Consider the following 13,303-nt stretch of genomic DNA (forward strand, 5'->3'; position numbering starts at 1 on the left):
TCTTCGGTTACCCATTCTTGCTGCCAATTCAAGAATTTGTTGAATGATTTGATTGTTATAATGAACTGTGATCTGTTTTTTCTTTTCAATAGTCTTAGACTCAATTTTCACGGTCTTATCTAGAGTGCTTTTGGGAAGCCTGGGCATGCCTTTGTTAATCATCTACTCAAGTTGAGGGTTAATGAAGATATTGCTTTTTAATTGCTAAAGTAATTGTGTGCAATAATGATGCAATTGACAATTACAAGTTCCAGAGACTGATCATATTATCATTTGTGGAGTAAACAAGCATCTGAGCTCATACTGAAGCAGTTGAATAAGTATCATGAGTTTGCAATCCGCCTTGGTACAGAAACAGCTACATAACTGCATCTTTAGATATCATTTAGAGCCCTCCTTAGTCAATAGCATAGCTAATCATGCAGGGTTGCTCCTCACATGTATGGACAAATTCTTGGAAATTGGCTGGTATGAAGCTAGGCTTCAAAGATAATCATGGAGCATACTTTAAGCTTTTACTAAGCATACTGTAAAGAAAGAAAGAAGGGTGGGGGAAGGGAAAGAACGTGTATATTTGTTTTGGATGCAAATTGTCCAAAGGATCAACAGTTACTATTCTAGATCCTTTTACCCATGTTTGATTGATTAGAATCTACACATCACTTTCCATCACTATCTAATTGATTAAAGAAATATAACATTAACTGCATGTTTATGTGGGCCGTTGGCATTGTCTTCAATCTCTATGAGGGACAATATAGAAGCCAAGCTATCCTACCAGCAAGCTAATTTTATGATAAAACATCAGTAGGATTTGATCTTTTAATTAATAAACTCATGGTGTTTGTAATAGATTGATGGTTTAGGGACATTGTGGCTTCTTTTTGTTATCATTGAACTTAAAAGGGGCCACTGCGGGGTATGGGGTGGGTCATAATGTATGCAGTCATACCCCTGCTTTCGCAAAGAGGCTGTGGTGGTAGTAAATGGGGAACCCATTTTAAATTTGTAGGCTGGTAAGAATCCTGCTCTGTCATCATTAGAAGTAATGAAGTGAAATTGGGAAGCCATCTCCTGAATTTTGATTACAACATAAAATATTTTAATATTTTGGATTTGCCTAAATTTTTCCTTGCTGTTGATAATGTATGCCACAACAAGTGATTCTATGCAACAAAAATCTTGCATTATTGTTATCCAAGATTCCTTTGAACAGTGAACCATCAAGCTATGTGAGATGCTCATGGATAGTATTACCTTGTGTGTCTATTTGTCATTTAAATCTCATTAAGACATCATGGTTCCTGAAAATAAAATTACCTACTAAATTTTATTTTCCCATTGCTTAGAAACTGAACACAATACCATCTTTTTGGTCTTCATACATCATTGTTGTTAGCATTATTGTTCTCCAAGGTTCCTAAAAAAAAAACTTACCTACTGTCTTTATTCTCTGCATATATTATGGATATTCTTAAGCAATTAAAGCAATATTTTAATGCAAGTACTCTGAAAATTTAAGTAGTCACTTTGTGCTGACATTATAGGAATGCCGAGCTTGTATTAAGCTTCATACCTCGGTGCAGAAGGTGAGAGCATCTTGGATGAGGCCAGACACTTCTCTAAAAGATATCTTGAAGACATAATGGAATACAAAGACTTAAATGTTGAAGCCCAAATAGTGAATCATTCCTTGGAAATTCCCCTGAACTGGAGGACGCTTAGCCCAAAGACAAGGTTGTATATTGATGCATACAAGAGACAAGAGGACATGAATCCTGTCATTCTTGAATTGGCCAAGTGGGACTTCAACATGGTTCGAGCAATACATAGAGAGATCCCAGACATGCATTAAGGTTTCTCTCTTTGAAGGATTAGCTTCAATATAGTTTATGTGATTATTAAACAATTAGAACGCTATGTGTTTAATTTTCCTTAAAATTTTCTATATTTAAATTGGTAGACATCTAAAAAGCTAGAGTATTTGATTTATATTACCAATAATCAATAGTTCCATCTCTCTCTCTCTCTTTCTCTGAGTGTGTATCGACAGGGTAAAATTATACCAAACTTGTGGTAGAAGAAAATATGATTTGTTATAGGAAGTCTATTCAAGAATAATGAGATCTTGTCCATTTTTTAATGGCCACGTTTGAGTTGCTATTTCATACATCAAAACCTCTTACCTTATTTAGAAATTAAAAAGTGACCCTCTGCTCTCTAATATCTTTTCTCTGCAGTCACATATGGTCACACGTGCATTTGCACGTGTATCTTTACTAGTATATAATATGTATGTATGTGTATGTGTATGTGTAGGTGTGCGTGTGCGTGTGTGTGTGGAATAGAACGCTACCGGTCATGTGCCTTGCATGGCTCCCATGCCTAGATGTAGAAAACCGCCTTGGGCACCTAGAATTCCCACCTTTACATGGGGGCAAGGCTGTTTCTGTGTCTACGCGTGGGAGCCCCCCAAGGCGCACGATCGGTTATATATATATATAGTTGTTATTTGTATCACTCCCTTGTACTTACCCAGCATTTTCTGAAAACTTCCATATTCAAATATTTGTTTCTAATTCCCCCCAAAAAATAAGCTTTCACCTCTCTTTATCCCTATTAATTCACAATCCCTAATTTACGCCTACTCTCTCTCCTCCCCTCCTCTCTCCCCTTTCCCTCTACCGTGACTTCGTGAGCCACCCCTTGCCCTCATCTTCGTAATGGTCAGGTTACATTGAGTTGGAAGTTGGAACTCTACTAGCATGTGATTGTCTGTCTCCATCAGTTATCTTGTCAAACTTGAAAACTGAAACCCACCCCCGGGTTTTCTATATCTCTACACTTTTACTTAGTCTTCCACCTCCGCCAACGAATTTGCAGCAATCACACGGTGTGACCACTGACCATCAAATCCGATCCCTTTTCGTTTTGGGTTTTGAATTTGAGTCCTTTTGCATTATTCTCATTTGCTTGTTAATCATCAAATTTGATCTCTTTTATGTCTTGGGATTAATCAATCAAACCCACTTGTCTAATGTGTATTGATAAAGTAATAATACAATGTCAAAATTACCAAATAAATATAACCAAGCGCATAAGAGAAATAAAATTGCAAGAAAGCAATCATACAATTAACACCAAGAATTTTAAGTGAAAAAGCCCTCCAGTGTAGAGGGAAAAAACCACGGGACAAATATTGCACCAATCCACTATGAGAAAAATAAGAGTATAATGATTCTCTCAAGTTTTTGCCCAAACTTGAGATGTACAAGCAATTTGAGACAATACAATAGGGATTATCTCCCAAGAAGCCAAATCAAGTTCTCACCACAACGTCACCTCTCACAAAGTCCAATTGCTTTGAAGAGATCTTCAAATTGTAGTAGAAACAATCCCAAGCTCCTGGCTTGCTCTTCTCCTCTTCTTCCTTTTATTTTTCTTTCTTTCTTTCTGGTTTTCGTTTCTGTTGTTAGTTCTTCTCTGGAGAACAACCACACACTCGCCGAACCAGAAAAAAGAAAAAAAAAACCCTAAAGCCCAAACCCTATTTTACTTCCACCGCTTTAAAACCCATCTTTAGAGTTTGACGGTGTAAGTGTTTTTGGGAACTTGGGCTGGACAAAATGGGGTAGGGCCCTACCAACACCTGGGCCCCACCAACATTATGCTCTCTCTCTCTCACACACATATCTTCTACTTCCATCACTTAGTTGCATCGACATCAACGAGTTCCTTCTATTTATCCTCCATCTGTGACTTGTGCTGGTAATATTTCTTCTATTATGAAAAACAACGGCAACATTCTGAGGACAAAGGGAGGTTTTGGGAGTGAAACCAGACCTCAAAGTTTGAATGACAATAAGTTACCACCCAGATTAGGATATAGAATCCATGCTAAAAATAAAACAAAAATGACTCCAATTGAAAATGATCCAATCCAAAGGTTGTGGTCCGTGTCAAGTTGCGACCCGAAGAAGGTGTTAGGCATCCTGGTCCACTCGATAAAAACCGAACTTCTACCCTAGTTGCATGTTTTTTGGTTGAGCCTAAATTAATATAAACAGGAATGCTAGGAAATCACACACAAAAGCACAAAAATGATGGATGGATGGATGGCATACTTGGATCCAATTTTACCCCACATGGTTAGTACACTGGAATTTAAAGCATACATGATAAAGGGGAATGTAAATCTTATGCTAAACATGTTGGAGATCATGCATACATGCTGGAAATTACAATATTACCATTCATAGCACCAAAGCATTGAAAAAGAGGCAATTTAAGGCATAGAACATGGAAATTTGTAGCAAGAATAGTAGACATGAATATAAGCATCCTAAACATGATATATAGCATGTATAACATCAAAAATAATAAAAATAATTGGGTAAATTTGAGCATGGAAAATTATGAAAATACCCCTATAGCTAAATTCGCCTAGGAAGAGTGAAAAAACATGAAAAAGAGGGGGGAATGGGATCTACAATCCTAAGATGAAGAAAAGCGATGAAAACTTTGAAAAGATCAAAACATAAAAAGAGAATGAATCAAACATAAGAAAATATTAAAAACTATGAAAACTTTGTTTAGGCAAAAAGCAGTGAAAACAGTCCATTATAAGAAGAGAAAAATCGATAAAAAAAAACTAAAACAACAACATAAAATTCGGTAAAATCAAAGAAGATATATATAAGGGTTAGGCAAACTTGGTGAAAAGGGTTTTTCGCAAAACTCGTTCGGCATGACGTAACTGTGCACAGCATCACTGCCCCATGAAGGGCAGCAGAAAGTTGTGCTCAGTAGAAATGGGATAATAAATCACAAAAAAATATCATAAAAAATATGAAATCAGAACCAGAGGAAAGAAGACTCACATGCCTACAATTTTCATGAAGGAAAGAAAATCGTTTGAGTAGCCTAAACTCAGCTTAGAGTGGATTCAAGTCGAAACTAACACAATAGCACACCAACTTATGCTCCTAAATACTCCAATACTTGTATCTAAATCTCATGAAACATGACGGAATTGTATCAAAATTTATCGGAATCATATCAGAATCCCCTAAAATATGTAAGGGGACACCTATTTATTGTGTGAAGGGTCTCAAAACCTTGTAAGGCATATGGGTTCTCAACTTCCATTAAAGGGAGGTCTTGTTACCATAAGAAGACGGCTTGATCTTGCTTAGGATGGAAGAAAAACTGATTTAATCCATCAAAGTGAGGTTTGTGGAGTCTTGAGCAGGTCTTTTGAGTCCTAAAAGGTGTCTAAGACAGTTCTAAGGTTAAAGGATGCGAAGCCAAATCGATTCTCGCACTAAGATTCACCAAATCCTTGTATTTTCAACAAAACGGCACAAAGTGGAGTTTAGCCGGCACCGTTTCTGGCAAAACGGCACCGACTGTGGTGTATGAAGTAATATAGCACCAAGGGGTTAATGTAGCCGGTTCTAAACCTATTCCAGTTAGAGTCTGGGTCTATGGGGTTAATCTGGTCTACCTAAATGTGTCAATACTGTACCAGCATTTTGGAAAAAAGTTTTGGGTTCATTTTAACCACCTAAACCATCATAGGAGTTGAGAATACTGCCTGGGAGCAAGGGGAACACTTCGAACTATAACGAGGGAATCACTTTCATATTTTGGGTAGATTCCGAGCTCATCATCATCTAGGGCCACTCAAGGTGACAAAATGGGGTGTCTACAACCATACCAAATATCTCTCCTTTTCATCCTCTTGCCAAGTGTGTACTACATGCTAAGTACAGAAGTAACAAAGAAGGAAGTGCGCGACCTATTGTGCTTCATCATCGTACCTCCCTCCAAAGCAACCCAAGATGTTCCAAAACACACACATAATAGTGTAATCAATATTCTCAAGATATTGAACCAACTGAGCCCAATTCAAGAGAACAATACCATGGGTTCCATCATCTTCCAAGCCAACATGCACGAGAAGTTTCCAATCCATGGCTATTATGGCTATACTTGTCAACTCATGTCTCAAATTGAGCAGCTCTAGCAGGAGCTCCTTATCATTCATACCCAACTTGTCCTATGTTGATAGCACCACCAGGATTTTGCATAACAGTAAATGAAGGAGATCAATAGAAAAATCAACCATCGTAGTGACTCCCTCAGATGGCCGATCGAGTGGATGATTTTCGAATCCCGAATCAAAGTGATTCCCCACAAAATCGATGGATTGTGTTGGTTCTTCTGCCATGAAATTCTTTATAGGACCGATGATGATTTATCCACTTATATTTTCATTGCCTTTCAATCCCAACACCTGAACGCAAATATGTTATGTGACCTATGATGTGAAGGTGAATCCCTAGAGAGAGGTAATTTTAGTGGCTGAGCGAGCCTTTCTTGACTTCTATACTGCAATTGCTGGTAATCATGCTTCTGTATTCTAGACATCTTCAGCTCCGAGTGTGCCTACTAGTGATCACGCTAGGGGCCCTCCACCGGTTGGTTGCCATTAGGTCAATTGTGATACAACGTTGGGAAAAAGAAGTTCAAAGGGTGGTCTTGTCTTTATTTTTATGGACCATATGGGCTATCAGGTTAAGGCGATGTCACTTCCTCACTACTTCAACTCAGTGGTTCAAGGTGAAGCTCTTTCAATTTGATGTGCCCTCTCTGAAGCTATTGTAGCTGGTTTAACTCACCTACAAGTTGAATCAGATAGCAAAGAAATTGCCAGTTATACCCAAGATCGAAACCAAATTCCTCCCTTCGAAACAACTGTTATATTTGATATTAGGAGGCTTTTAGCCTCTTTTGCTTCTATCTCCTTTAATTGTATTCCACGGGCTATGCACAATATTTCAGATGCCCTAGCTAGGAAGACCCTACTATCATGTGTCTGACAAATTGACCTATCTCCACTCTGAGGCTTCATAATTTTTGTTTATTTAAACCTTGGCTATACACATGCCAATCATCAGTATCTCCCACTTACTGGAAAAAATAAATAAAGAACCCCTAAAGAGAATGAGAGAGAAATTGAAACTGAAATGGACTTCAACATTGGTTCCGGTACATGAAATATGAGCACTACTCAGGCTTCCATTCCAATGGGGTGGGACAGATTGCAAAGGGGGTCCCTCACAATAGAAGGGAAGGCGAGGCGAGAGGTGATGGGGGAGCAGAGGGTATATAGATTTGTTAGGGAAAGGTGGAAGGGAAGGGAGGGAAGGGGAGGGGAAAAGGGTAATTTAGAGATTTAAAATTACCAAGGGAAAAAGAGAGGTAAAAAAATTTGTTTTTGTGAGGGAACTAGAAAAAATAACTTGGGCTTGGGTAGTTTGAGTACAGATATGACAAGTATAAGATAGCGATAAAAAAATGGGTAAAATACACGTACCCTCTGTTTGCAAGAAATAATAACCAGAAGCGTATGGATCAATCGTAGCTACGGATCGAACTCAAAGAGATGTACGTCACTCTATTTTACTCACTTAAAAGCAATGCAAATTGAACCAAATTAATTAGTAGTGGACTAAACTAATGATAATTAAATTAACGCGTCCTAACTCACAAGCATCTAGCGAAATTACGCATCTAAGGAATTGAATTGGCGTCCTAACACATAAGCATCTAACCTATCAAAACTAACGCGGATTTGAAGGAATAAATCGTAGCCACACATCATAACCACATAAAAAAACATAAGAAAGAGATTAGAGAAGGAGAATGAGACTAAGAGATTAGAGATGTAAAACCCGAAGGGGCTTGAACCGAATTGAAATTATTTGCTTCTCACACTTGAAATGGCGCTACCAAATCTGAAATTTAAACAAAAAAATAATTAAATTAAAATCCTAACATAATGCATAATCATAATAGTGAATAAAAAATAAAATCCTAAAAGCATGATTGAATTAGAGAGGTAGAGAATGAGAATGAAAATAGAAATAATGGAGAATGAAAATTCCTAATAGAATGGATGGATTAATGGAGATGAGAATACTAAGAGAATAAAAATAATAAAAGAAGAAAGAGGTAGAGAATAAGAAGAAGAAATTATAAACTAGAAGAATTAAGAGGTTAAGAAGAAGAAGAACATAAAATAAAAAGAAGAAATTGATACTCCCTTCTACCAAAGTTGGAAGTGCATGAATTAACTAGGCCTTGCATGAATGTAATTTGATGAAGCTTGAACACTTGATTAATCCTTGCATGGCTTCCTCTTCCAAATCTCTAACTCTTCTCACTAGAATTAGAAGCCTAGACTAGAAAGCTTTAAAACCAAACTATAATTAAATTATTACAACCTAATTGAAGACATAAAATTAAAGCATGAATCAAAAACATTACAACCATGGAATTGAAATCATAAAATCAAACTAGAACTTAGAAAGCCAAAAACTAGAAGAAGAGAAGAAGAAATTTCACTGCTGAATTGAACCCGTTTACAAGAGAGAACCATGGGGTATTATAGGGAAGGAGAGGAGAAGGGAGAAGAGGTAGAAGAAATATTCCCTTCTCCTTCTTTTACATAGCTTGATCCCCAAGAAAAAAAGAGAAAAATAGAAAGAGGGAGAGATAAAAATCTTAGCTACATAAACCTTATATTTTTCGAAAAGTAACTTTCTAATTCTATTCTTGTGCTTCCTTTTCTTTGTAGGTCTTCTCCAAGCAATGAGATCAAGGTATCTTTGACTTTTCAACCTTCCATGGATGAGATAATATTTTTCAAAAGAAATCTATCCATAGTACAATTCCAAAAGTGCCCTTGAAAAGTTGGAGGAGAGAAAGACTAAGGGTGATGACTAGGATTCCCTTCAAGAATTAATTAAATCCCCATTCTGTCCTTCAAAAAATGTGGAGCATGGGATGCTTATATATGCCTCACTGTTGCATTCGCGAAAAATCACCCAAAATAGACCCAAATTTCGTCCAATTTGAAGTTTGGGAGCCCACGGTATCTCAAGTTGAAGTTGGACTACTCCAGAGTTGTCCAAATGGAATCTTTTGGCCAACAGAAAAGATAATTTTTGATAATTGCACTAAAACCCTTCGAATCCGAACTTCCGCTTTACTTTGTTCCCGGTCAATTTTTTGATAATTACAAACAAACCCCTACATGTCATTTTTGCGCGTCGTTACGAAAATGGCCATATACAACTTATTCATTTCAACTCAGAATCAAGTGCTGTTTGAGCCGTTGCGAAGCTGACTCGATGGGCTACGCATCCATACTATTAACACCTCAAAATTATGCTAAGGGGCCTATTATAATCACGTTCAAATTTGACTGATTGGCGTGATTCTTTCAGTGCTCAATCCAACTTGATTTTCTCGACTCCTGAACGCTTTCAACTACCACTAAATAGCTTAAAAACGGCTCCTTAGCATCATTTGCTCTATTTTCACAAGAATTCACCTAAAACCTGAAAACACAAACAAAAACCTCGAGTAGCTCCATTCCAAGTATAAAAATGCATGATTTATGACCCTAAGATTTCACACATAAATGTGCTCATCACCCCCCTATAATGCACCCAATATTCCTCGTACCCCCCTAAGGTTCTGACAAGTCCACATACCATCTTTGCAAATTCCATGTACCACCCCTACTTCACCCCCCTAAAGCCATTTAAGTCCACACCAGGCATTAAATGCTAAAAAATAACCAAACAACCCTTTCTTCTATCTTTTCTAAAATTTGAAAAGGCCTAATTGCCCCGACCTATTTGATAAATTTTAAAAAGACCAAAATGCCCTCATATTCCCCAAATCATCATCTTCTTTTACAACGTAGATACCCAATACTACTACCACCACCCACCATCAACACCATCACCATTGTGATTTGAATAAGTAAGGATTTGGGATTTAAAGAAGACCTTGAAGTAGTAGGGGAAGCTTGGATCATTGCAACCACCCAACGGTTGAAGATTGGTGAGGTTTTTGAGCTTAGCAGTTATCATCAACATGAACTTCACCATTTTCGTTTCCTTTTTGGACCTGATTTTAGATGAAACCCTATTTCTCTATTCGCTCACCAACGACTTCGCGGCTATTTCATATTTCTCTTCTCTTCTCTCTCTCTTTCTCTTACTCCCTTGCTTCTCTGCTCTCTTTTACTCTGTTAATCTGTTATGGTGTTATCGAGTAGACGATGAGGAGTACCTGTATCTTCTTCTCTCAATAAAGTTCCGTACAAGTGCGAGGGTTTGAAGATAGAGAAACATGAGATTGGAGAGAGATACGGAGGTGGGACTTCACGATGGTGATGGTGTTAATGGTGGATGGCGGCGGCGGCGGTGGTAGTATTAAGAAGATGATGATTTGGGGAAGATGTGGGCATTTTGGTCTTTCCAAATTTTAGCAAATTAGTCAGGGCAATTAGGTCTTTTCAAATTTTTAAAAAGATAAAAGAAAGGGTAGTTTGGTCATTTTCTAGTATTTAGTAAATTTTCCTTTTCTTTAAGAGAAGTGGATCACCACTAGTGTGGACTTAAATGGCTTTAGGGGGGTAAAGTAGGGGTGGTACGTGGACTTGTCAGAACCTTAGGGGGGCACGAGGAATATTGGGTGCATCATAGGGGGGTACGTGTATTTTACCCTTAAATTTTTAATAAGAAGAAGAAGGAGAAGGGAGTGGGTCCCGCTAGTTTTTTTTATTTTGAAAGAAATAAAAAAATTATGAGTGAGTGGGGGCAAAAAGTGTTTAAGGGTATTATGGGGTTTTAGAAAAAATATAAATGCCACATCATCACTTAATGACGTTTTTTAACAATTAGGGTACAGTTGATAGAATCTTCCAAAAGTAGGGGAGGACATTATCATTTTCCAAAACTTGGGGGTGAGGTTTGATATTATGGATACTTCGAGGGGAGGGTGTCATTTGGTAAATTTTAGTTGAGTTTTTTTTTTTGGTAGAATTTGAGTTATACATATAAATAGGGAAGATCTATTTGTTCTACCAAAAAAAAAAGAAAAAGAGGAAGGAAAGATCTATTTGTATTCTATATACAAAAATTGATCCGGTTTGACCTACCATGTGGCAAATACTTGGGTCATGTGAACAATTCTTAGTTGGCCCGTTCATGAACCAAAGCTCAACTTTTACCATTAAGTGGTTGGACAAAAAAGGTTTTTCTCAGTGGTCACGTAAGGGTTTGGTTTCAGTCGATTAGAAACTTAGATTGATTAAGAAACCAAAAAGTTAACGATATTCTGATCAAATGGTTAAAAATATCCTATTTGCAATTTGGGAAAAAGAAAACTGTCTGGGACTAACCCCAAGGGGTTAGCGCAGCTGGCTTGGAGGGGACATGAGACTCTGCCTCAGGAAGCGAGGTCTCGTGATCAAACCTTCGCCGCTGCATAATTTCTTGGGGCCACCCGCCTAAGGCTCACTAGGCCCCAGAAGCTCTCGGTTCGTGCATGACGCGGGGGTCATGTATGAGCCCAGGGGGGATTTAGTCGGCCTAAAAGTCGGATACCCCTCCTGTCTCCAAAAAAAAAGAAAATTGTCTGGGACTGGGAGTGTGGACTCTATCTCTATCTTTCCCATATGAAAAGACATTCCTACCCCCTTGTTTTGAAGAGAGGGACAGACAGAAAACTACTTTCCAAGTAATTTTAAAATGGGACCCATCTTGTTACTAGGGGTGTCAATAATACCCAGCTGGCCTAAACTCGCCCTGAGCCCAGCCCGGACCCGACCCTAATCTGCTAGCCCGAAGGGTGGGTTAGGGTTGAGTTTTTGGCTGACCCTGGCAGGGTCAGGTCGGGGTCGGGATAAGACCCCGGGCCGGCCCGGACCCGACTCTGTATTAGTTATAAACATATATATTTATAATAACGTATAATATATAAGTGAAAATACAAAAATGCCCATAAGAGATAACCTAGTAAACCCTAATCCCATATTCCTTTTTCGATTTTCAATCTTCACTCTTCATCAGCCGCGCTCGACGCTAGCCTGCTGCCTTCCTCTTCCTCGGTTCCTCCTTCCCGACGGCGATTCACTTGAAGATCAAGGGCCAGCATTAAGGTATGTTCATGAGTTCATCTTCCTCTGCTGTGCCCCTTTCCATGTTCTTCAATGTCATTAAGTGAAGCTCTCCCCATGTTCTAGAACTCCTTCACCTTCCCCTGCATCTCGCGCTTCTCCCAAGGCTTATCTCTTGAATCGTGTTGTAGATTATGCCACTTCTGCTGCAGGAGTATCCCTCAATTTTTTGATTTCCAGAGAGAGCCAGAGAGGGAGCTTCTGAGATTGACTTCTATTTTTGTGTGGGATTTTATTTAATGAAATATGAGGTTTTCATCTCAGGAAATGTGAGTTTTAATACTGCTATTGCCCATGATGATGCCTTGTCTGAAAGGTCACGAGGTTCTTTGAGTGCAGTGAGTAGTTTTTTGCAAAACCCCCCTCTCCTCCACCGAGCACTTCAGGTGGAGATGAAGAGAGAAAGCATAGTTGGTGCTCTGTTGGGGTAAGCTTTTATGGTGATAGTATAGTTGTAGCAGTCTAACGCTGGAGATGCAGTGATTCTTCTGCTTGGCATGGGGAGGCCATCCCTTTATTTAGTCACACCAACTTTGGCTAGTCGTAAAACTTGCAAAGTTAAATCATTCACCCACCTCCCTCCAATTGCCTATTTGTTCCAGCTTCAAATCCTACATTGAACATTTCAGACCTCTTCAAATCCTGCAGATCAAGAAAGGCCCACAATTTTGAACATTTCAGACCTCTTCGGTCTTCGCTGAATCCTGAATTTTAACTTTGATTTGGGCCTTTCTTCCCCATCCTTGCAACAACACTGCTGCTAGTACTTGCTAGTTGCTACAAAGTTTACCTCTTTCCCCCCCCCCCCGATTCTTGATTGATTCAACCATGGATTGATTAATAAGGGTCCGTTCCAAAAGAGTAAAGGGTAATAGTTCTTTTTTGGTTTTTTTTTTTTTTTTTTTTTTTTGGGGGGGGGGGGAACAGAAAGGAGTAATAGTTCATACAATCATACATGAGAAAATATTTGAGCTTTCTTGATCATCGGAAATCCTTGATCAGTTGTTGAAAGATGACAGTCTCATAAACTTGTAACAGTGGAAATATTTGAGCTTTCTTGATTGGTTTTTTTTTTTTCTTTTTGCTGTTGTTGTTATTTATTGATTAACAGTAGCAACTGACATCAATGATCTAATAACGGTTGGCGATAGAGTAAAAGATGAAATGGCCCGACCCTATCAGGGTCAAGACAGAGTCAAGGCAGGGTCAATCAGGGCCAACCCGACCCTACCCGACCCTATCAGGGTCAATCAGGGTCGG

This window comes from Telopea speciosissima, chromosome 2 (genome assembly GCF_018873765.1).
Source record: "Telopea speciosissima isolate NSW1024214 ecotype Mountain lineage chromosome 2, Tspe_v1, whole genome shotgun sequence".
Taxonomy (NCBI): domain Eukaryota; kingdom Viridiplantae; phylum Streptophyta; class Magnoliopsida; order Proteales; family Proteaceae; genus Telopea; species Telopea speciosissima.